The sequence below is a fragment of the Narcine bancroftii genome, chromosome 1 (assembly GCF_036971445.1).
Source record: "Narcine bancroftii isolate sNarBan1 chromosome 1, sNarBan1.hap1, whole genome shotgun sequence".
NCBI lineage: Eukaryota > Metazoa > Chordata > Chondrichthyes > Torpediniformes > Narcinidae > Narcine > Narcine bancroftii.
In genome coordinates, this window is record NC_091469.1 from 25,376,195 (window position 1) to 25,402,212 (window position 26,018).

The 26,018-nt window shown below is 40.5% G+C and overlaps 1 protein-coding gene across 1 annotated transcript in view; it reads right to left on the reverse strand.

Annotated features, from left to right (window-relative positions):
• The window catches only part of LOC138755925 (alpha/beta hydrolase domain-containing protein 17B), an 80,081-nt gene that overhangs the window by 52,244 nt on the left and 1,819 nt on the right, over nt 1-26,018 (reverse strand). The gene's annotated exons all lie outside the window — the stretch shown is intronic.

Here is a 26,018-nt window from a genome sequence, read left to right on the forward strand (position 1 = left end):
AACATACAGAGCAGAGTTCATTTTACCAGGCCCCCGAAGTACCACAGGTTACCAATTCCATATTAATCAAGGGTCTGTAATTCCAGGATTAATTTTGCATTCTAACCTTACACCACATAAGCTGAAAATATTGTCAAAGAAATGAATATACCTAAAACAGTCTGTATTTTATATAGTTTGTGGCTCCAAAACTTCCAATGTCCAAAAATATCATTTGGGGTGAGGTTTCAGGGTTGGTGAACGCCTTTTGCAGGATCATAGCAAGTTTTCCATTTACCAAAAAAATGACTCATCTGCATTCATAATCTGAGAAGTAATCACCTTGTGGGCTAGGGTTTGAATAGTCTAAGCGACTAATGTTAAATTCTCTTTTAACAAAGAAAATCAAGACAAGATTAACAGATTTACCAGCATCAATTCATTTCCACAAAATAAGAGTCTCTTCCTTTACACACAAAGCTAAATGGATATTTCAATTGATAAAATTGCAATCGCAAACATGAAAATACATCTGAAACTTGACAAATTAAACATTAAGATCTTAAGATTCAAAACTCGAAGTTTCAAAAAAAGTGCTAAAAATACTCCAGATGGACATTTGTAGAGAGAAACAGAATCAAAGTTTCAAATTGTTTGGCTTCATCCCAACTAGATTTCAAACACCTTGAAACATGAATCTGCTAAAAAAATACCCCGCATAATCTTAAAGACAAGAAATCCCTCAAATTAGTAGCATTTAATGCGACACAGAATTCCAATGACTTCAGCTTTCGAAGTTAGTTCTCAGACTGCAATAGATTTTATTACGCACAAGTTGAGAATTATCCATCTTACAAAGAATGTTAAATTAATGAATTTTATTAATGTTATTTTCATTTATTGGGCTGCAAACAGGATGGAGGGATACATATTAATATTTAAATAGTTGCTGCTCCACATAATAGAAAGTGCATTGTTTTTCATGTCAGCAGCAAAATTAGTGAACCCGATTTCACAATATCAACTATAAAAATCCCTTTTTAAGTGCTTGCACAACACAAACTAACAATGTCAGATTGAAAGGATTTATTCTTCCTTGACTAAGGGCAGCATGGTCAGCATAGCAGCACGAGATTACAGTTCCAGCAACCCAAGTTCAAATATGGCGCTGTCTGTAACGAATTTGTACGTTCTCCCAGTGTCTGTGTGGATTCAAAAATGTAAAAGGAGTGTTAAGTCAATTGGGTGGTACAAGCTCATGGGCAAAAAGGACCTGTTACCATGCTGTATGTTTAAATTTAAAATTTAAATTAACATTTAGAAATGCCTCAGATGAGTAGAAATTTATTATTCCACTCAAATGCATTATGAAAAAATTGGAAAGTAATTTGCATTTTGCCCCTCAGGAATGACACGACTTTCTCTCTTTTCCAGTTTCCCATCACTTTATTCTTCATCACACTATTACCAGTCATTTGCTTTTTGCACAGTTCCAATGAAACCCCAACAGAAGCTCAAGGAACAGCAAATATCACATCTTATTGAGTCACAGCCCTCAGAACTCAACAAACAACTTTAGAAAATCAGCTTTTCCAGTCAATAACACCAATGGCAAGTTCTGATGCAAAAAAAAAGGTACTGGAGAATTCAGCAGGTTACGCAGCATCCAACGGCAGTAAAAGGCAACCAATATATTATGCCCGAGGCAGGAATCAGGAAAAACAAGTAAGCGTCTGAATATAAAGTTATGGGGGGGGGGGGTAGAGGAGAGGAGAGAGGAAGGGGAAACACAGGTTAATAGCAAGAGGTAATAGGTGGGGAGAAAGCCAATGGATAAGGGTGGCTCTCAGATAGAAGGAAGGAAAGAGGGTACAGAGCTAGAGGAAAGGAGACAGAGGGGAAAGAAAAGAGAAAGGCCAGAGGAACAGATTAACAGAAATTGGAGGTCACTATTAATACCATCTACCATGACAAAATAGAAGAGTTGTTTCACCAATTGACACGTGACCTCAATTTGGCAGTACACGAGGCCATATTGTCAGTGTGGCAACGGTGTGTGGAATTTAAATGGCTGGCCACTGGAAGGTCCATTCTGTTGCAGTGGACAGAGTAAAGGTGTTTACCAAAATAATCCCCCAGTCTGCATCCAGTCTTCCCAATGTAGAGGAGACCATATTGGGAGCACCGGTGTAGTAAATGACCTCTACCCCAACTATATTTTGTCCCCCTTGTCCAATCCATGCTTTTCATACCATCTACCATCTTAAACATTAACTCCACAATTGTTGAGCAGTGGGTCTTCTTCTCTTTCTTTCTTTGGCTTGGCTTCGCGGACGAAGATTTATGGAGGGGTAAATGTCCACGTCAGCTGCAGGCTCGTATGTGGCACCATAAAAATGCATTCACCCAGGTGGTTGAGTCAGGTTCTTCCAAACCCATGAACTCTTCCACTATCTGTATCTTCTCCCCAAACTCGTCCACCATTCAAACTTACATTAAAGAAAAAAAAGATGCAGATGCTGGAATCTTCCACTTCTGAAACTACTCCAGACCAACAAGAATACAGTAGTGCTGAATGACTGCAAAAGGGTGGTTCATTTACAGAGCGACAAGGGCAATTAGGGATGGATATCCAGAAAAACGAAAACATAATAAAGAGGCCAATACACACATTAACTGATAGTGGTAGATGATTAATATTTTTGAATCAACAATAGAAATAAAACAACCAAGAAATTACTTACCTTTTACCAAGTTAGTGGAGATTTTAGAACCATAGAACACTACAGCACAAAAAACAGGACATTCGGCCCTTCTAGTCTGTGCCAAATTATTCTAGTCATCCTATTGGCCTGCACCCAGTCCATAACCCTCCAGACCTCTCCCATCCACATATCTATCCAATTTAGTCTTAAAACTTAAGAATGAGCTCACATTTACCACGTCAGATGGAAGCTCATCCAAACTCCCATCACTCTCTGATTGAAGAAGTTCCCTTTAATATTCCACCTAAAGCCATGTCTCTCCTAATCCAAGTGGAAAGAGCCAACTTGCATTTAATTTCTCTGTACCCCTCATAATTTTGTAAACCTCTATCAAATCTCCCCTCATTCTTCTATGGTCCAAGGAATTAAGTCCTAACCTGTTTAATCTTTTTAATCTTTCCCTGTAACTCAACTCCTGAAGACTCAGCAACCTCCTAGTATATCTTCTCTGCACTCTTTTTCTATCTTAATGATACCCTTCCTGTAGTTTGGTGACCAGAAATGCACACAAATCTCCAAATCTGTCCTCACCAATCATCTGATACAACCTCACCATAACATCCCAACTCCTGTACTCAATACTTTGATTTATGAAGGCCAAGATGCCAAAAGCTTTATTTACAACCCTGTCTACCTGTGATGCCACTTTCAGGGAATTATGTATCTGTATTCCCAGATCCCTTGCTCCTCAGCACTCCTCAGTGCTCTACCATTTACTGTGTATGTTGTACCTTGGTTTGTCCTTCAAAAATACAACATCTCACACTTGACTGCATTAAATTCCATCAGCCATTTTCTGGCCCATTTTTCCAGTTGGTCCAGATCCTTCTGCAAGCTTTGAAAGCCTTCCTCGCTGTCCACAACACTTCCAATCTTAGTGTCAACTTATGAGCCCAGAGGACCCATAAACCCAGCAGCAATAGATATTCACCAAGATAAATGGCTACTTAAAAAAAAGTTGCTTTTAATTACTTTTAAACATGAAAACAGAATCACACTTTAACTTATCACTCTTGACTTAACTAACCTAACTTAACCCCCTTCTAATTCTTAGCACACGTGTATGTAATGTGTGTGTAAGTTCAGAAAAGTTATTTGGTTCACAGTCTGATCTCACTTCTCATTACTCCAAGTTCACTGGTTGCAGACAATTCTTATACTGTGCAAAGAATTTAACATTTATAAAGTTCACCAGGCTTTAGTGCTTAAAAGGTAAATGGTTACCATTCAAAAAGGTTCTTGTCGGTTTAGAGAGAGAGATCTGTTGTTCCAGGACATCCACAACTGATTCCTTTTTAATCAGCCACTCCAGTATCTTGCTGACGAAACTTTCCCCTTTCAGGGTTATCCAGATGATAACCTCTTTCTTTCAGATCACCACAGAGTTCCTTCTTGTTTCTCTTATGGTAAGTGAAACATTAGACAGCCAGTCTTCTTCTCTTGCATGACCCACAAAGGCTTTGATCAGGCTGAATTAAGAAGTCACAACCCGTCTTCCAAATGAGGTTTTCCACAAGCTTGCCAGCTTGTCCTGTTCCAGTCCCAGCTCTCTCTATCTTTCAGAGAGAAAAGCCTGTTTGACTCTCTCTCCTTGCAAAACCACATGATCCTCTTAGAACAGCATGTTCCCTTCCAGACAATATGCGGCTCCGACAAGCTCTTTCATCTGTTGCTTTTTTGTAATCAACAATCCATTAGTGAAGTCCCTTGGGCACTCTCCAAAGCTTCTGCAGACTGTTGGCCCCAACATATCTAGCATGAGCAGAGCTCCAGTATTTTAAATAAGATCTGTCTTAAAGTGTTTGTATGTGACCTATATTAAAACCTGCCTCAATTTATCACTCAAGAACATATCTATATTCTGCCACACACCAGCAAACTTGCTGATCCAATTTCCCACATTATCAACCAGATCACAGATATAGGCAACAAAGAACAAAGGTCCCAACATTGATTCTTGAGGAACACCACTATCTACAGGCCTCCAGTTTGAGAAGCAATCATCCACTACCACTCTCTGTCTTCTCCCACTCAGCCAATGTCAAATTTAGTTTACAACATCACCATGGATATCTAGTGTCAGAACCTACTGAACTAATGTCAGACCATGTCAAGTACCTTACTAAAGTCCATGTAGACAACATTCACAGCCTTTCCTTCATCTACATTCTTGGTAACTTCCTCAAAAAAACTCTAAGATTCATTAAACACAACCTACCATGCACAAAGCCATGCTGACTATCCTTAATAAGCCCTTGACTGTCCAAATGCTTGTATATCCGATCCCTCAGAACATCCTCCATAATTTACCTACAACTGACATCAGGCTCACTGGCCTGTAATTTCCTGGTTTACTTTGGACCCTTTTTATAAACAATGGAACAACATGAGCGCATTTGAGGGTAAGGACATTTAAATATTTCTGCCATGGCCCCTACAATAATGAGTCTTCCTCATGGTCCAAGGGAATATCATATCAGGCCAGGGGGATTTATTTACCTTTATTCACTGTAAAGCAGCAAGCACCACCTCCTCTTTAATCTCTACACATTCCACGACACTACTGCTTGTTTTCCTTCCTTCCTTATACACTATGTCAGTTTCCCAAGTAAATTCTGATGCAAAAAAACTGTCTAAGATCTCCCCCATTTCGTGAGGCTCCACAGACCAACCCTCTGATCTTCTAGGGGATCAATTTTGTCCCTTACTATCCTTTTACCTTAACATTCTTGGAGAAACCCTTCTCATTCACCTTCACATTATCTGCCAAAGTAACCTCATGTCTTCTTTTTTGCCTTCTTGAATCCTTACTATGTATTTTCTTACATTTTCTATACTCTTCTAGTACCTCATTTGCTCCTTGTTGCCTATACTGCTATATACCTTTCTTCTTCTTAACCAGATCGCCATTATCCCTTTAAAACCAAGATTCCCTATGTCTGTTAACTATGCCTTTAATCCTGACAGGAACATGAAAACTCTCCACTCTCAAAATTTTGCCTTTAAAGGACTTCCACTTACTGAATACATCCATGCCAGAAAACAACTTACCACTCTACTCTTCCTAGATCCTTTCTCATTTCCACAAAACTGGCCTTTCTCTAATTTAGAATCTCAACTCAAAGACCAGGCCTATCTTTAATTAACTTAAAACTAATGACATTATGCACTTGCAGACAACACCCAAATTATGCTTGTAGCCATGATACAATTACTATTGCATTTTCCATAGTTAAAAATCAAGGCACGCCCAAAAGACAAGTTTCAGAGAGGCATAATGTTTGCTGCAATGTGACTCATCAGGTGTAGGTCCTGGGAAGCAAACTACTTGAACAAAGTCACATATTCCAAACAAGTCCTGCTCAGTATTCAATAAAATCATGAATAAATGTACGACCATTGCTCCTCTGCTTTGCTGTTTCTCTGCCCCAAACCCCCTTTTTCCTCCAACTACATCCTCTGCACCCGAACATTTCAAAAAGAACTTGAAAAGTAAGTGGATTTTACATAAATCTCAGCAATAATTCATAGCTACAAAGGCAGAATGCACTTTGAAACATATTTCAGCTTTCCAAGTTGAAGTTAAAGTTAATGCCTTACCTTTCTATTGTGGGTGGATACAAAACTAAAAAGAAAATAGCATTAATCACAGACCAAAATTCAGACAAAATTTGAAGTTTCAATAATTTGCCATCTTTAGTGTTTCACAAAGAATAAATCTACTGTTGGTTTAAGCATCAGACAATGCCTAAAGAACAATAAATCATTGGGTTAACATGCTCTAAAAATGTAAACGAAGCGCAAGAAAATTTAACATTTATTCAAAATATGAACTAATTAACTTGTTTCATTTACACAGAAGCTGTCTGATATGGTGAATGTTTCCAACATTTTGATTTTTATTTCAACAACTTAACTTTCTCACTGATTTTGAACAAACTTTCTGATCCTTGTAGTTCCAGTGGTGGAGACAGTGACAGCACAGTAGCAAAGCTTATGAAACTACAGCTCAACTCCATTAACTCCTGCTCAGTCCTGACTGGTGCTATTTGTTTCGAGTTTGTACATTGCCGCTGTGACCATTTGGGTAGAATCATTGAGATACACCATGAAAAAAGGCTCTTCAGTTGGGTCTATCCCAACCATCAACTTTCCACTTACATTCAATGTACTTTTATATTCCACACATTCCCATCCACTCTTCCCATCAACTCACCTACACATTTGAAGAGCACTGATTTTAGCATCACATGGGAAAAAATCGTTTGCTTGCTGTCCAGGCAAGTCAACCCATACTTCAGGGAATGAAAAATAAAACAAAATTGCAGAGTATAGTGATATAAAGATAATATAAATTGAAAATAGTTCAAAAATTATATATAAAACTTGCACTCCAGTGCCAGGTGCCAATCCATTGCTTCCCCAGAATCTGAGGACATCAATAAATAATCATGGCTGGCCCTGTTCTACAGGCAATTTAAACCTGTCTGGGACTGTCAGGCAGGACAGCCTGACAGATGGACCTTGTTAAGGAGTGCTGAAAATCTGTGACCCTGCTCTTCTAGGTCGAGAGAGGGAGAACATGAAAAGTCCACACAGATACTACCTGAGGTTAGAATTGAACCAGTGTCTTTCTCTGGGTCTGTGAGATAGTGGTTCTACTAGCAAGACCACTGTTGGCATATTAATTGGCCACTGTAGATTGCCCTGAGTGCATTGATGAGTGGTAGAATCCAGGGGCCACACGTATGAATGTGGGGGAAAAATAAAATGCTATTATAAATTAATAAATACATTTAGACATACAGCACGGTAACAGGTCATTTCGGCCCATGAATCCGTGCCGCCCAAATTACACCCAATTAACCTACACCCCAAGTACGTATCAAACAGTGGGAGGAAACCTGAGCCCCCAGGTAAAACCTACACAGATACAGGGAGAATGAACAAACTCCTTTTGACACCACGGGATTCTAACCCCAGTCAAGATTACTGGCGCTGTAAAGGCGTTGAGCTAACCGCTATGCCAACCTTGTGCTCCTGGACACCAGAGCCCCTGAACGAAACCCTCACCGACACTGGGAGAACATACAAACTCCTTACAGACAGCACTGGATTTGAACCCCAGTCCCGGTCACTGGTGCTGTAACAGTGTTGCACTAACCGCAACAGCTACCGTGATTAATGGAGGGTTAATGTAAATGGCTGCTTGACAATCACCAAGACTATTTCAGACCTGTATTGTCCAACTCTAACTTTGAACAAAAGATTTTGACTCCACTGTCAGCATTGTCAACCAATTCTTAATAAATGGCCTTCTATATTACATGACATATATTAATTTATATTACAAGACTGGATGGTGCCCTTCTTTATACTAGTTTATATCCAACTTTCAGAAGTTAATTTCAGGTATCCTTTCGACCCTAAAACTCTTCCTTCCTGTGGAATCAAACCTGCATTTATAAAATGATTTGCCCTGACTGTAATGATCACATCGATATGAATGAACCAGAGGCAGAGTTACTTCAACTATATTTTAAAATTGTCTGTGACAATCAAGAAGGATATAGGAGAGCAGAGGAACAGGCCCTTTGGCCCACAGCATCTGTACCAATCAAGATGCCAAATTCAACTAAATCACTTCTCCCTGCATAATGTCCATATCACTCCATTTCCTGCATATTCATGTCTAAGAAACTCTGAAACATTACTGTTGTATTTGCTTCCACCACGCACAATATACATCTTTGCTCCTTGCATATTCACATGTCTATCTGGAAACCTTTTAAATACTATCATAACTGCCACCACCACTATCCCTGGTAGATCATTCCAGGCATCTGCAATTCTCTGCAAATAAAAAACATGTTCCACACATCTTTAAACTTTCCCTCTCTCATTTTAAATGCATGTACTGTAGTATTTGACATTTTTACCTTAGGAAAAAGACTGGACTGCAAATGTCTACCATATCCATGCCTCCCATAATTCTATAAACTTCCAAACAAGCTCTATCTCTGCATCTTGATGACAACAAACAAATCTCTATCAGGCCTCCCCTCATCACTCCTGAGAAAGGAATCCAGGTTTGTTCAACCTCTCCTAACTTTATACCCTTTAATGCAGGAAGCATTCTGATATAATCTCTTCTGCAACCTTTCCAAAGCTTCACATTCTTCTTCAATAAAGCAATTAGTATTGCACACAACTCCCAAGTGCCAATCTAAATTAAAAAAAAGGTAAATAAAAGCGTAGCATCTAAACAATCAAATGGAGATCTGGGAAAATTTGTTCAGGACCGTCAGACAGGACAGCCTGACAGATGGACCTTGCCAGTCGGTCGAGAGTTGTGATGCCTGTGCCCTGGAAAATATACAAGAGCATGCATAAACAAATTATGTAAGCATGTGACAAAATTTTATATTTGTAGAAGAAAACAAATCAAGTTACAAGTCTGAAAGCTTCAACAGATAGAAATCTTTTAAGAGAGAGGTTTGGCGCAAAGGTTTGAATATTGGAGCAGCAAATAATCTACTCTCATAGACATTAACAAGGACAAACAGTGACCTATTATGGCTTAGTAATGTTTATTTATTAGACCAAAAAGATCAAAATATCCTGATTGGACAATTTGCTGACATAACACAATGCCAGGTAATAGAAAGAAGGTATGTCACTCTTCATGTTGCTGTTAATCCACAACTTATTTAATGGCTTCTAGTTTCCAGCAAAGCATTTGAATATATGTTGAAGGTACCAGACATCAAAGGATGGACAATAACGCACGTTTTCTAATTTTCTGTTTTGACACTTTCAAGGATATGGGTTCAATCTCCTGGACCTAACAAGGCTACCAAATTAATCGATAGAATTTATGTGGCATTATTAATCAGCACTGCTAAAAATTGCAAATGAAATTTAACCTATTCTAACCAAAAGTGGATCTTAAACATTCTGTACAAATCCGTATTTACTGTTTCTTTACATCCCTGCTGAGGACCTCATCCAGCTCCAGCCTTAAGGACTGTTGAGGGAGCTGGAGCAGGGCGGATTCTTGGACTGAGCATTTGGCACTGAAAAGAGATTGGAAATGTTCTGACCATCGGTTGAGGATGGAGATCTTGTCGCTGAGGAGGACTTTGCCGTCTGAGCTGCGCAGCGGGCTTTGGACTTGGGGTGAAGGGCCGTACACAGCCTTTAAAGCCTCGTAAAAACCCCTGAAGTCATCAATGTCTGCGTTGAGCTGGGTTCGTTTGGCGGGAAGAGACATACAAGGCAAATGAACAACTGAAAAGTAGCAAAGCAGCAGGTATGGATGGAATCCCCTCCAGAGGTCTGGAAGGCTGGTGGCAAAACTCTGCATGCCAAACTGCATGAGTTTTTCAAGCTCTGCTGGGACCAAGGAAAGCTGCCTCAGGACCTTCGTGATGCCATCATCATCACCCTGTACAAAATCAAAGGTGAGAAATCAGACTGCTCAAACTACAGGGGAATCACACTGCTCTCCATTGCAGGCAAAATCTTCGCGAAGGATTCTCCTAAATAGAATAATACCTAGTGTCGCCGAAAATATTCTCCTAGAATCACAGTGCGGCTTTCGCGCAAACAGAGGAACTACTGACATGGTCTTTGCCCTCAGACAGCTCCAAGAAAAGTGCAGAGAACAAAACAAAGGACGCTACATCACCTTTGTTGACCTCACCAAAGCCTTCGACACCGTGAGCAGGAAATGGCTTTGGCAAATACTAGAGAGCCTCGGATGCCCCCCAAAGTTCCTCAACATGGTTATCCAACTGCACGAAAACCAACAAGGTCGGGTCAGATACAGCAATGAGCTCTCTGAACCCTTCTCCATTAACAATGGCGTGAAGCAAGGCTGCGTTCTCGCACCAACCCTCTTTTCAATCTTCTTCAGCATGATGCTGAAACAAGCCATGAAAGACCTCAACAATGAAGACGCTGTTTACATCCGGTACCGCACGGATGGCAGTCTCTTCAATCTGAGGCACCTGCAAGCTCACACCAAGTCACAAGAGAAACTTGTCCGTGAACTACTCTTTGCAGACAATGCCGCTTTAGTTGCCCATTCAGAGCCAGCTCTTCAGCGCTTGACGTCCTGTTTTGCGGAAACTGCCAAAATGTTTGGCCTGGAAGTCAGCCTGAAGAAAACTAAGGTCCTCCATCAGCCAGCTCCCCACCATGACTACCAGCCCCCCCACATCTCCATCGGGCACACAAAACTCAAAACGGTCAACCAGTTTACCTATCTCGGCTGCACCATTTCATTGCATGCAAGGATCGACAACGAGATAGACAACAGACTCGCCAAGGCAAATAGCACCTTTGGAAGACTACACAAAAGAGTCTGGAAAAACAACCAACTGAAAAACCTCACAAAGATTAGCATATTCAGAGCTGTTGTCATACCCACACTCCTGTTCGTCTCCGAATCATGGGTCCTCTACCAGCATCACCTACGGCTCCTAGAACGCTTCCACCAGCGTTGTCTCCGCTCCATCCTCAACATTCATTGGAGCGACTTCATCTCCAACATCGAAGTACTCGAGATGGCAGAGGCCGACAGCATCGAATCCACGCTGCTGAAGATCCAACTGCGCTGGGTAGGTCACATCTCCAGAATGGAGGACCATCGCCTTCCCAAGATTGTTATATGGTGAGCTCTCCACTGGCCACCGTGACAGAGGTGCACCAAAGAAGAGGTACAAGGACTGCTTAAAGAAATCTCTTGGTGCCTGCCACATTGACCACCGCCAGTGGGCTGATATCGCCTCAAACCGTGCATCTTGGCGCCTCACAGTTCGGCGGGCAGCAACCTCCTTTGAAGAAGACTGCAGAGCCCACCTCACTGACAAAAGACAAAGGAGGAAAAACCCAACACCCAACCCCAACCAACCAATTTTCCCTTGCAACCGCTGCAACCTTGTCTGCCTGTCCCGCATCGGACTTGTCAGCCACAAACGAGCCTGCAGCTGACGTGGACATTACCCTTCCATAAATCTTCGTCCGCGAAGCCAAGCCAAAGAAAAAAAGACATCCCTGCTGATCACCAACTTACTATCACAAACTGATGAATCATATTTTCACTCATATAACGCGCACACACATCTAATGCACAGAAAATTATAAATTGAGAAAAAATATTTTCATATAGCACATGCATATACTGTGCGGATGTAGTATTGTACATTTTGACTTACAAGAGCAATTTGCATTTACTTGGGACATGAGACAAAGCACCTTCCATAGACCCACTATCTGTCACAGTTAACACCCAATCAACTTCTCCCAGAGGTGACAATTGCACATTATATAGATGATATTCTCCTGCAACACATTAACAAGCTTTGAAGAGGAATCAATTAAATTGATTGAAAACCACCTTCAGAGTTAAGTAGGATTTTAATTCTGTCATTGATTTAAAAAGCCTTTCTTTAAAGCCTATAAACTTCCAAACAAGCTCTATCACTACATCTTGGTGACAATAATCAAACCTCTGCCCAATTAGATTTGATGTAATGAGGATGATTAAACTGATGTCATAGGGCAGAATCATTCTCATGTTGTCTCAGTTCAGTGGAACCTGATATGTTAATCTCCTCTCTCGGGGATATGCCCTAGCCAGAATATTCTGTTCCTTGAAATACATGGCACTCAGGCCAAGAGGCTATTCCCAAAATCAAAATTTCAATATAAATTATGCACGTTCTTTCAATCCCACTGTTATATTCCCACGCTTGCTACAAATTGCCAGTGCGACTTTTCCACAGCCGCTATAAATTTTGCACGTTCTTTCATTGCTGCTATTACATTCCCATGCTCACTGTAAATTGCCGGTTCAACGTTCCCATGCCTGCTATAAATTGTGCACATTCTTTCAACATGTAAGAATATTCTCGTATAGTGCGCACATGCATATAACACATGGGGGGGGGGGGTATACCTGGTTTGTAATAAAAACAGATAATGCGTACGTTATATGCATAAAAATACGGTAAGCCTCCAAGCTTTTGTTTAAAAGGTTGAAGTTGTTTTATCTGCCACACATTAAGAGTGCAAACACACAGTTCAGTAATATATCAGCACAGGAGGCATGAGATATCATTTTTTAAAAAAGGACTCATTATTAGACCTATAATTCTTCTGAATTCCAGCGATTACAGTCCTAGATCACTTACTCTCTCCTCATAGGCTAACCCCCTCATCTCTGGAATCAATCTGGTGAACTCCATCTGCACTGCCTCCAAAGTCAGTACATCCTCCCTCAAGTAAGACCAGAAATGCATGCAGTATTCCAGATGTACCCTCACCAGTAACTTATATAGATGCAGCAGAATCTCCCTATTCCTAAATTCAATCCCTTTAGCAATGGCCAACATTCTTTTTGCCTTCTTGTTAGCTTGATACACCTGCAAACCAATCTTTTGCGATTCATGCACAAGCACTCCCAAGTCTTTCTGCATGGCAGCATGCTGTAATCGCTTGCCATTTAAATAATAATTCGATCTTCCATTTTTCTTTCCAAAGTGGACAACATTTATTTCAACTGCCAGACCATCGGCCACTCGCTTGATGAAACTGATGAGGGTAGGGTGGTAGATTTGGTCTAAATGGATTTTAGTAAGGCTTTTGACAAGGCCCCCCATGAGAGACTCATTCAGAAAATTAGCTATATGGATAAAAAATTTGCTTGTAGGAAAAAAGCAAAGAGTAGTAGTGGAAGTAAAGTATTCTGCCTAGAGGTCAGTAACTAGTAAAATGTTGCAGGGATTTGTTCCAGGACCCCTGCTCTTAGTGATTTTTATAAATTACCTGGATGAAGAGGTGGATGAATTGGTCAGTAAGATTGAGAATGATACAAAGATTGGAGGAGTTGTGGAGAGAGCTGAAGGTTGTCCAAGGTACAGACAGGGTGCAGAGTTGGACAGAAAAGTGGCAGATGGATTTCAATCCAGACAAGTATGAGGTGATGCATTTTGGAAGGACTAAGCAGAAGGATGCGTACAGGGTTAATGGTCAGTTACTTAAAAATATGGATGAACAGAGGGACCTTGAGGTTCAAATCCATTGATCTGGATTGATAGGATAGTTAAGAAGGCCTATGGGATGCTGGGATTCATTAATAGGGAGATTGAATTCAGGAGTAGAGAGGTCATGTTACAACTCTACAAATCTTTGGGAAGAACACACTTGGAGAGTGTTCAGTTTTGGTCTCCTCATTATAGGAAGGATGTAGAAGCTGGATGCAGAGATTTACCAGGATGTTGCCTGGATTGGGAAACAAGTGTCATGAGGCAAGGTGAGCAAAGCTGAGACTTTCTCTTTGGAGTGTAGAAGGATGAGAGAAGACTTGATAGAGGACTACAAGATTATGAGAGGCATAGATAGGGTGGACAGCCAGCACCTATTTCCTAGGGCAGGATCTGCAAACACCAGGGGACAATGTACAAAGTCAAGGGAAGGAATTTTAGGGGAGACATCAGGGTAAATTGCTTTTGTTTTTTTTTAAACACAGAGTTGTGGGTGCCTGGAATCCCTTGCCGGGGATGGTGGTGGAAGCTGAAACATTGGGGGTATTTAAGAGACTCTTAGAGAGACTCATGGGGTAGGGAGGGTTTAGTTTTTTTTGTAGGAAGGGATCTATGGGTCCAAAGGGCTTGGAGAGTCTGCAGAGAGATATAGATGGAACATAAAGCAATACTGCACAGTCCATGTTCCCTGCACAATTTGCTTTTCCACTCAATTTGGAATCATCAGCAAATTTAGACACTCTGTCCCTCTTCCAGACCCTTAATGTAAATCATGAACAGTGATGGACCCAGAACCGAACCCTGAGGTACCATCCTCATCACGATTGCCAACCAAATAAATACCCCTGTATCCCAACTCTGGTTTCTATTGGTAACCAATCTTCTAATCATGCTAATACATCATCTCCAACTCTATGCATCCTTACAAGTCTTTTATGCAGCACCTTATCAAGCACCTTCTGGAAATCCAGGTAAATAACACCCACCTGATCCCTTTTATCTATCACGCTCATTATATCCTTAAGGAACCAGTAAGTTTGTCAAACAGCACTCGCCTTTGCTGAATCCATGCTTTGTCTGTCTAATGGATCCGTTTTGCTCCAGATGCCTCAATATTTCTTCTTTAATGACAGCTTCAAGCATTTTTCCCAACCCCAGATGTTAAACGAACTGGCCAATAATTCCCTGCTGTTTCTGTACATCCTTTTTTTGAATAGTGATGTGGCATTCACCATCTTCCAATTCTCTGGACCAGAGTCCAGAGAATTTTGGCAAATTATCACCAAACCCTTTACTATAACTTCTGCGTTTTATTTCAGTACCATGGGATGCATTCCATTAGGACCGTAGATATCTTTAGACCCTCAAGTTTTCTTAGTACTACATCTTTAGATTTCAGATGTCAGAGTACATACATGATATCACATACAACCAGGTCATCACCTCCCATCAATCCATTACATCTGTCTTTGGCATGGAAGACAGTGTCCTCCACTGTGATGACTGACACAAAATGGTCATTCAAAGTCTCATTAATCAATATCAATTTCCCCTTCTCATGCTCCAAGGGACTAACCTTCACTTTAGCCACCTTTTGTGCTTTATATAATTACAAAAACTTTTAATGTCCATTTTTATATTTTGTGCTAATCTTTTTCATATTCTACCTTCCCTCTCTTTATTGCTCGCTTTGTTGCTTTTTAAAGTTTTCCCGATTTTCTATTTTTCCACTGCTTTTGGAAACTTTGTACACATGAGCTTTAGTTTGATGCCTTCTTTTATTTCCTTAGTTATCCAAGGCTGGCTGCTCCCACCATTACCCTCTTTGCTTTTAACTGAAATATATATTTTTTGTTGAGCACTAAAAAGATCTCTGAACTGTCCCTCCATTATAGCCTGCATTCCCAGTCTACCCTAGCCAACTCCTCCCTCATCCCCTTGTAGTTTTCCTTGTTTAGGCATAATACACTGTTTTTAGACTGAACTATTATACCCTCCATTTGTATCAGAAACTCAATCATACTGTGATCATGCTTTCCAAAAGGATCCCCAACTACAAGATTGCTAATTTTGCATGTTTCATTGCACAGAACTAGATCTAAGATAACATATTCCCTTGAAGGTTCAGTAACTTGCTGTTCAAGAAAGCCATCGCGTATGCATTCCATGAAATCCTCCTCAAGGTTGCCTTGACCAACCTGATTCATCCAGTCTATGTGCATATTAAAGTACCCCACGATAAATGCTTCCAATATTTCTTGGTTTATTGCCTGTGCCACTGTAATGTTGTTTTTGTGAGGCCTTTCACTTTACTATTCCTAATATGTACCCAGGTGGACTCAACATTTTGCTCTCAGATCTTGCATAATCTCTCACTATTGCCCTGACCTCATCTTCAACCAAGAGAGGTACCCCTAATTCCTTTATCTTCCTGCCAGTCCTTCCATATCTTTGGATATTTTATTTCCAATTCTCTCAACCCTGCAACAACATTTCTGTAATGGCCACTAAATCATACCCCTTTGTACTGATTTGTGCCACAGGTTAACTGACCTAGTTACAAATACAACAGGCATCCTTTTTTAATAATCAACATTACATCTAACTTGCACAAAAATAAAATCCTTGACCATCTCCATGTTTTAATTGAAAACTATCAAATTGACAAAACGTTCATAGAGGAAAAGTAGAATCAAGTAAAGACATGAGATAAAAGCTAATATGTAGAACAGTACAGCACAGGATTAAGCCCTCCAGCCCACAGTATCTGCACCGAACATGTGGCAAAAAAATTGGCATCACTGCTTGAGCAGCTGTAATGGCAGCGCTGCAGGTGTGGACCCAGGGAGAGCAGGGAATGGAGACATGATGCTCCCTATTGGGGTCCTATTGCCCAGTACAGGCTTTAAACAGCCTGTTAAAGGAGCCAATGGTGTGTTATTTAAAATCCTGCTACCACGGGGTCAATGCCCAAGATGGCTGTCAGTAGCCATAAGGGGCTGCAGTCGCCGGAGTAGCAGTGGACCAGTGCGGGGCCACCAGAAACACGTAGAACACCTCTGTTGAGAAGAGAGGCAGAGGAGATGATCCTACAGAAGAATAACCACAAAATGGACCAGTGAGGGGCTCAGCAGCTGAAGGACCCACAAAGTCAGCGAGTTGTTGGCGACTTGCGGGCAGAGGTTTGGATCTGGGCTCGGGTTGCTAATGGTTTTTGAACTGAACTCTTGTGTGGCTGGTGAAGTGCTACAGGTGAATCCACAGACACTGGGTGACTCTGGGAACATGCCCTTTTGCTTCTCTTTCTCTGACTGCAAGGAGCATCAGACAATGCGAATGGCAAACTTTGCCTTATGGCAGTCTAATGGCAATTTAATGTAATATTACTTTTCTGTTTTATTATATAACAATAAATAACATCTGATCTGATTGAACAAAAATTCTGCTGCTTATATTCTAAAATTCAGCTAGATCACAAGTTTCAGTACAAAGACAGGGAGTATCTCAATTTGATTCTTGAGAGCATTCGACCAATTGCCACTCATTGTTTACAGCACTGCAAAGGCCCTTCTGCCCACAATGTTTTGCCAACCTATGTGAAGCTATTCAAAAAACTAAACTTTTCTCACTTCATAACCCTCTATTTTTCTTTCATCGATGTGCCCCTCTACAAGTCTTTTAAATATCCCTATTCAACCAGCTTCCACCACCCCTGAAAATAGATTTCAGATTTATTGTCAGACTACATACATGACATCACATACAACCCTGAGATTCCTTTTTCCTGTGGGTGTGGCGGAATAACCACTAATTGGTAGTGCAAAAAATAAACTGTACACAGTGTGAACATGTAAACAAATAAAAGAACTGTAAACAGATAACAAATCTAAACAAACTGACTGTGCAATACAGGAAGTGCAAAGAAAATCAATAAAATGCCCAAGTAAGAGTCCTTAAATTAGTCCCTGTTGCGTTTGTTGTTGAGGAATCTGATGGTAAAGCGGTAGCAGGGGTTCCTGAACCTGGTGGTGCAAATCTTATGGTACCTATACCTCTTTCCCGATTGCAATACCAAGAACTGGGTGGTGAAGGACTTTGATGATTGCTGCTGCTGTCTGTCGGCAGTATCCCTGTAGATGTACTTGATAGCATGGAGGATTTTGTCTGTGATGTCCTGGGCTCTGTCCACTATCTTTTGGAAGGCTTTATGCTTAGGAGTATTGGTGTTCCTATATTCAGACCGTGATGCAGCCAGTCAAAACAGTTTCTACCACACATCTGTAGAAATTTGCCAGGGTTTTTGATGTCATACCAAACTTCAGCAAATAACTGAGGAAGTAGAGGCACTGTTGTGCTTTCTTCATGATGCCATTGGGGCGTTGGGTCCAGGAAAGATCCTCCGAGGTAGTGACTTCCAAGAACCTAAATTTTCTCACCCTCTCCACCTCTGATCCCCTAATTATCACTGGATTATATACCTCTGGCTTTCCTTTCCTGATTTTAACAATCAGCTCCTTAGTTTTGGTGACATTGAGTGCAGGGTTGTTATTGGTGCACCGTTCAGCCAAGTTTTTAATCTCCATCTTGTATGCTAACTCATTCCCTTCCTTTAAACAACCCACTATTGTGATATTGTCGGCAAATTTGTAGATGGCGTTATTGTCATTCCAAGCTACACAGTCATAAGTGCAAAGTGAGTAGAACAGGGGGCTAAGAACATAGCCCTGTGGTGCTCCAGTATTGATGGAGATTGTGAAGTTTTTAATCAATCTTCACTGATTGTGGCCTGGAGGTGAGGAACTCCATGATCCAATTACACAATAATATCAGCTTTGTGGGATGATGGTGTTAAATGCCGAACTGTAGTCGATAAGGAGCATCCTGATGTATGCATTTTTACTGTCCAGATGTTCCAGGGCTTTGTGTAGGCCAGTGAGATGGCATCCACCATAGACCTGTTGCCTCAATAGGCAAACTGGAATGGATCCATGTCGTTGCTCAGAAAGAAACTGATGTGCTTCATCACCAGCCTTTCAAAACACTTCATCACTATTGGTGCAAGTGCTACTGGTTGATCGCCATTAAGAGAGGTTACTGCACTCTTCTTGGGCATTGGTATGATTGACACCTGTTTGAAACAGGCAGGTACTACACCCCGCTGGAGTGATGTATTGAAGATATCCGTGAATACCTTTGCCAGTTATAATTCCCAGGATTCTCGCTATTACTTTTTTTTTTAAAGACAACTATAGCTACCACTCTCCAATCCTCCGGTAGCTCCCTGTGGCCAGGGAGGATGCAAAAATCATTGCGAACGCCCCATCAATCTATTCCCACACTTTCTGTAGTAACCTGGGGTACATCTCGTCTGGTCCCTGGGATAGCTCAAGCCAAATGTTTTTAAGAAGATCCAGCACTTCCACTTTCTTAACCATAACATGCCCCAATACATACACTCGTTCCATTCTGACCTCACAGTGACTCCAGCAAAATATACATTTAGGACCTCCTCTGTTTCCAGGCACACATTGCCTCCTTTATCCTTAAGCGGCTCTATCTTCACTCAACAAACTTCTGTTCTTCACATACGCATAAAACTTAGGTTCTTCCTTAATCCAATTTGCCAAGACCTTCTCATGCTCCCTTCTAGCTCTCCTGTCCTTTCTTAAGTCCCTTCCTGGATACCATATAATTCTCATCAGCCCTTCTTGTGTATTGCTTCCCAACTCTTATGTATGCTTCCTTCTTACTCCCAACTAGCTGTCTCACCTGTTTTGTCAACCACAGTTCCCTTATCCTACCATCTCTTTCCTATCTGAAACAAGTAATCCTGCAACATCCTCCACATTTCTTCTGTGCTCCCACCCCCCCCCCAAAAACATTTGCTCCCAATTTACTCTCCCGAGTTCCTAATTCATCCCATCATAATTAGTCCTTCCCCAATTAAAATTACCATTTTGCCTCTTTTCTCCTTGTCCATAGCTATAATAAAATTTAGGGGGTTCTTGACATTATCACCAAAATCTTTCCCCACTGAGAGGTCTGTCACTTGAACCTGGTTCATTACCCAGTACCAGATCTAGTATGGCCTTGCCTCTAGTTGGCTGGTCCACAATGTGTCAGCGATCCTGACAAATTATCCCCCCATCTACCCTCTTGCAGCAAGGAGGTGCCAGTCAATGTTTGGGAAGTTGAAGTCTCCCATAACAACAACCTTATTATTTCTGCACCATTACAAAATCTGCTTTTTATCTGCTCCTCCATTTCCCGAGGGCTATTTGGGGGCCTATCACTCCTGGTTTCTCACTTCCACCCACAATGACTCAGTAGACAATCCTCTACATCCTTCCTTTCTGCAGCTGTGCAAAAAGAAGGGTTTGAGCAAACAGTGGAATGGATCAGGAAATCTTCCACAATTCACAAGCAATGAAACAGCAGACATTTTTTTTGGCTGGTTCAGTGCTAAATATCGGTCAAAGCTGAATTTTGTGTCTTTCTTCCCCCATGAAAATGGTGACACATGCAGTCAGGAAGGTGAACACTTGCCTTCTTCAGTCAGTATGCTGAGTACAAGAACAGAAAATATTCATGAGAAATGCTTGAATTAAGAGGCTGGGCTGGGATTTTCTTCTGGGTGCATAGGAAGATAAAGGGAAATCTTATAAAGACTTGCAAAATAAAGACAAGATACAGTAAAAGTCCTAAAATCGCTTGGGCATTGGGTCATTCCTGATTTTTGGATTTTCAGGATTCTCAGACATACTTTTAAAATTCAAATTTAGAGAGAATAAAGAGATAAACTATTTTATATTAAAAAAAATGTCAAAATTTAACAAAGTACAAAAAAAACCAAATATTTATTCATTCATTTTCACAGCTTTTGTGCATCTATGGTGCTTATGCATGCAGGCACACAAAAGCCTACTAAATTTTTAAAGTTTGAGAGTTTTCGAGAAGTCTGGATTCTAGGGTGATCTGGATTTCTGGCATCCAGATTTTTGGACTTGTACTGTAAATAGTCATAGGCTTTTTCCACAGGTTCAGTGAATTTCAAACTCAAGGATAAAGGTTTAAAGGAAAATTTTAAAACAGTTCTGAAAGACACTTTTTCTCCACAGAGGGTGGTGGGTTTATGGAATGAGTTGCTAGTGGAAATGGTAGAAGCAGGGAGAATTGTAACATTAAAAAGACATTTAAAGAAATACATAAATAGGATAGAAATGTGGGATGAACCCAGGAAAATAGGGTGCTTGGATGGAGTGGACAAATTGAACCAACAGGCCCATTCGTGCACTGTAGTTCTCATGTGCGGCAAATTCATCTCTGGGGATAGTTAAGACTCAAGTCAGTGCCATGCTTTCTCAATAGTACATTATTTCTAGCCTAGAAAAATTCTCTGGAGCTCTATTTGAATTCAAAACAAGCATGAAAATCAATGCATTTCAGTGGTCTTCCAGTTTTTAATTTGTATAGTATTTGTCAGAATCAGATGGGACATTAGCCCCAACCAGCAACATTAAAAGAACCAGAAATCAAGCTAATTATATGAATTCGGTCGATCATCAGATATTCCTAAAGCTGCATCCAACAGCACCAATCATTTCTACATTAATATTAATCATAAATAGAATTATTTGCTCCAGCTTAATACACAAAGGAAATCAGTTTAATTTTGATGCAGAGTTCAATAATTTGATAAGATCAGGATACCTGAAAGTCTACACAACTCCTGTTAATCAATTGAGACTTTGTATGAAACATACAATTCCAGTGAATCAACCAACACCAAATTACATATTTATATAGTATCCTCCATGTTTGTAACAAAGACACTTTTTCTTTTATTTGCCAGTGTTCCAGTTTTAAATTTGTCATCAAACAATTCATATGTGATTAAAGTGCAATTCCAGATTTTATTCAAGGTTACTTGTATACATTTTGGTTTGACCAATTAGAAATTACAGCACTTTTTATACACAGTCCCCCCCATTTCAGGCACCAAAATGTTTGGGACATTTGGCTTCACGGGTGTTTGTGAGTACTCAGGTATGCTTAATTGCTTGGTTAGTGCAGGTATAAGAGATTTAGGCTTGCTACTAAGCTTTAGCTTTGTAGTTGTCATTTTTCAATTCGAGGACCAGAGTTGTGTCAATGAAAGTCAAAGAAGCCATTATGAGGCTGAAAAACAAGAATAAAACTTATTAAGAGACATCACCCAAGCCTTATGATTAATCAAAATTAATTCTTTGGAGCATCATTAAGAAGAAAGAGTGTACTGGTGAGCTCAATAATAGCAAAGAGACTGGTAGGCCAAGGAAGACCTCTGCTGTTGTTGACAGAAGAATGCTCATCATAATGAAGAAAAATCCCCCAACTCCTGTCCAACACATCTGAAATACCCTTCAGGAGGCAGGTGTGGATGTGTCAATGACTACCATCTGCAGAAGACATCATGAACGGAAATAGAGGCTACACTGCAAGATGCAAACAACTAGTTAGCCACAGAAACAGGATAGCCAGATTACAGTTTGCCAAAAAGTAATTAAGAGCTTGCATAATTCTGGAAAAAGGTCTTGTGGACAGAGACCAAGATTAACCTGTATCAGAGTGTTGGTAAAAGCAAACTGTGGAGGCGTAAAGGAACTGCCCAAGATCCAAAGCATACCACCTCATCTGTGAAACATGGTGGTGGGGGTGTTATGGCCTGGGCATGTATGGCTGTCACAGGTACTAGCACATCTATCTTCATTGATGATGCAACTGCTGTTGGCAGTACCAAAATTAATTCTGAGGTGCTCAAGTTAACCAAATGCCTCTAAACTCACTGGATGGTGCTTCATCCTACACCAAGACAATGATCCCAAACTTACTGCAAAAGCAACAAAGGACTTTTTCCAAAGCTAAAAACTGGAAAATTCTTGAATGGCCAAGACAGTCACCCAATCAAAATCCAATTGAACATGCCTTCCATATGATGAAGAGAAAACTTCTGCAGACAAACCCCTGAAACAAGCAGGAGCTGAAGATGGCTGCAGTAGAGGCTTGGCAGAGCATCACCAGAGAAGATACTCAGCACCTGGTGAGGTCTATGAATCACAAACTTCAAGCAGTCATTGCATGCAAGGAATATGCAACAAAGTACTGAACATGATTAATATATTACGTCCCAAATATTATGGTGCCCTTAAATGACGCAACAATGCAAAAAAAGTGCTGTAATTTCTACATGGTTAACCAAAATGTATACAAATAATCTTGAATAAAATCTGGAATGTGCACTTGAATTTTTTGATTACAAATTTAAAACTGTGGAGCAAATGGGAAAAAAAAGTGCCTTTGTTTCAAACATTGTAGAAGGTACTATTTGCATATAGACGCAGTTTCAGCAAGCCAGGCCTATCTCTGATCCTCAGAAGTAAGAAGGCAAGGCAACTTATAAGTCCAAGAGGCCTTTGACAAGGGAGATAGAGGGACAATACTTTCCCTAGTCAAGGAGAGTAGATAGAACTAGAGAACTGGGTCTCAAAAATGAGGGTGAGGCCATTCAGCACTTCAACACAGATAAATTCCTTCCCTCAAAGAGTGGTAAATCTATGAATTAATGTACTGTACATCAAAACTTAATTGATATTTCTAAAAGGAATTAAGGGACACAGGGAATAAGGCAGGATCTTATTGAATTTAAGAGCTCATTTCAAGACCCAGCCTTGCTTCTTGTTCTTATGTTTGACCTAAATTCAGAACTGATAAAATGAAAATGTTAGTGGTGATGAACAAGAGGGCACCAAATGACCCCCAGCAGTCAGCCCACCTGAAGGAAAAGAATTCCAGTTTCAACAATTTGTGCAAAGTCATACTTCCTTATTTCATGTGCCAATTACCTGTCCAAGGCCAATACATTCTTTGTATGCTGTACTCCCAATATTTCATTATTTATTTTTAGGGACATGTAATCACATCCTTGATTTTAAATTTTTGTATTTTCTCAACAACAGTTGTCAGTGCCGCTTGCTTTAAGCTCCCCATCCCTTTCTAGTGAACCGGTGTGGACTCGAAAGGCCGACATGGCCTGTTTCCACTCCATAAATGGTTATATGGTTATATGTAAAACTGTGTGATATAGATCAGGTCCTTGAAATTTTCAGACTCCAAGATGTGATGCAAAGGAGGAAAAACCCAACACCCAACCCCAACCAACCAATTTTCCCCTGCAGCCGCTGCAACCGTGTCTGCCTGTCCCGCATCGGACTTGTCAGCCACAAACGAGCCTGCAGCTGACGTGGACTTTTACCCCCTCCATAAATCTTCGTCCGCGAAGCCAAGCCAAAGAACCTCTTTAGGAAATATTCTCTATTAATATTATTTTACTTTTTCACTTGCCTAAGACCATTGTCTCTCCAGTATTTCTGGCAGGTCTGTGAAGTCAGATACAAAGTACCTATTTATTTCTCTGCCATTTCCTTATTCCCCATTTTAAATTCTCAGATCTGCCGATAACATACCCACAGTTGCCTTTGCTAGTCTTTTCCTTTGCATTAAAAACACAGAAATGCTGGAGGAACTCAGCCGGACTTGCAGCAGCCATAGGAGGTAAAGATATATTACCGACATTTTGAGCATGAGCACTTCTTCAAAGAATAAGCAAAGAACAGAAAGGCACAGGAATAAAGACAGAAGACTAGCAGGGGGGGGGAGTCAAGACCAACAAAAGGTGTTAATTGCATTTATAAGAGAAGTGAAAATTAATTTTGGCTCTATGAAAGGAGACAGATTGCTCTGGGGGGGGAAAAGCGATGGGGAGAGGAGAGGGGGATGGGAAAGAGACAGTTTAACAGAAACTGGTAAAGTCAACATTAATGGCATCTGGTTGGAGGGTGCCCCAGACAGAAGATGAGGTGTGTTCCTCTCATTTGTGAGTGGTCTCAGTCGAGCAGTGGATGAGACCATGGGCAAACTTGTCAGCAAGGGAATGGGACAAGGAATTGAAATGAGTGGCCACTGGGAGATCCACATTATTGCGGCAGACAGAGTTGACGTGGTCAACAAAGTAATCTCCCAGTCTGTGCCCAGACATTCCAATGTAGAGGATTCCACAATGGAAACACAGGATGCAATAGATGACCCCTGCAATTTCACAAATGAAATGTTGCTTCACTTGGAAGAGCAATTTGGGGCCACAAATGGTGGTGAGGGAGGATGTGTGGGCATAAGAGATCCCAAAACTCTTTTACCTCTCTCACTAGCTTACTTATTCTATTTCTCCTTTATAAGTTTCATTGTCATGTTTTGTTGAATTCCAAAATACTTCCAGAAAGTTGAAGTCCCTATCTGCTTGGTTCTTTCCTGTAGCCATGAGACCATGGTTTCTTCAGTTTGAAATTTTCTTTCTCTACAACTGGTCACACCTCACTGGATGCACAGATCATTGATGTTCATAAGTGTATGGCAGCCAATGATGGCTCTGTAACTGTCAGGTCACTATTTTTTTTGCCTGTCCCCATACTGGGCACATATTCAGTAACAATGGACAGGGAAATACACACTAATCATGATGTGTGTACCTTCCATTCTGAGTGTACAAGTTTTGGAATAACATTTTAGCAACTGACTTCTTATCTTTACAATATAATATTGCTGGGAACCACCACAGATTACATTCCAAGTTAAATAAATGTCCTTATGTCACACCATTTCCAAATACCACCAATTTCCAATCCTTAATGCATGCAGTCCCACCTCTCAAATGATAGATGAAGTCATGGACTTTTTTTTCTTCGAAATACTGTTTAACAGCAACTTTATTACACATAGAACATTTCAACATCTTTGCATAAATTATAAACAAGGTAACAGTCTTAAATCAGAAAAACTGATCCACTGAACAAAGTGGAAGGGAAATGGTTGGATCGATGGTGACCAAGAACAGTAGTTAATACCATTGCAAAATGGTGCTTACAAGTTCTTAACACACAGCAACTTCATTCAGTAGCATTTTAATGCACAAAAACCATCCCAAACACTTCATAAGATCAAAAGCTGAGTCAGAGGTGTAAACTTCAAGGAGTGGTCCAAAGATAGAACAAGAGGAAGGGAGGTTTACAGTAGAAATGTCAGAGTTTAGGTTATACAAGCAGCTGAAATAATGGATGCAAATGGTAATTAAATTTGGGGATGAACAAATAAAATGAATTATAGGAATGCAGATCTCTCAAAACTATTGAGA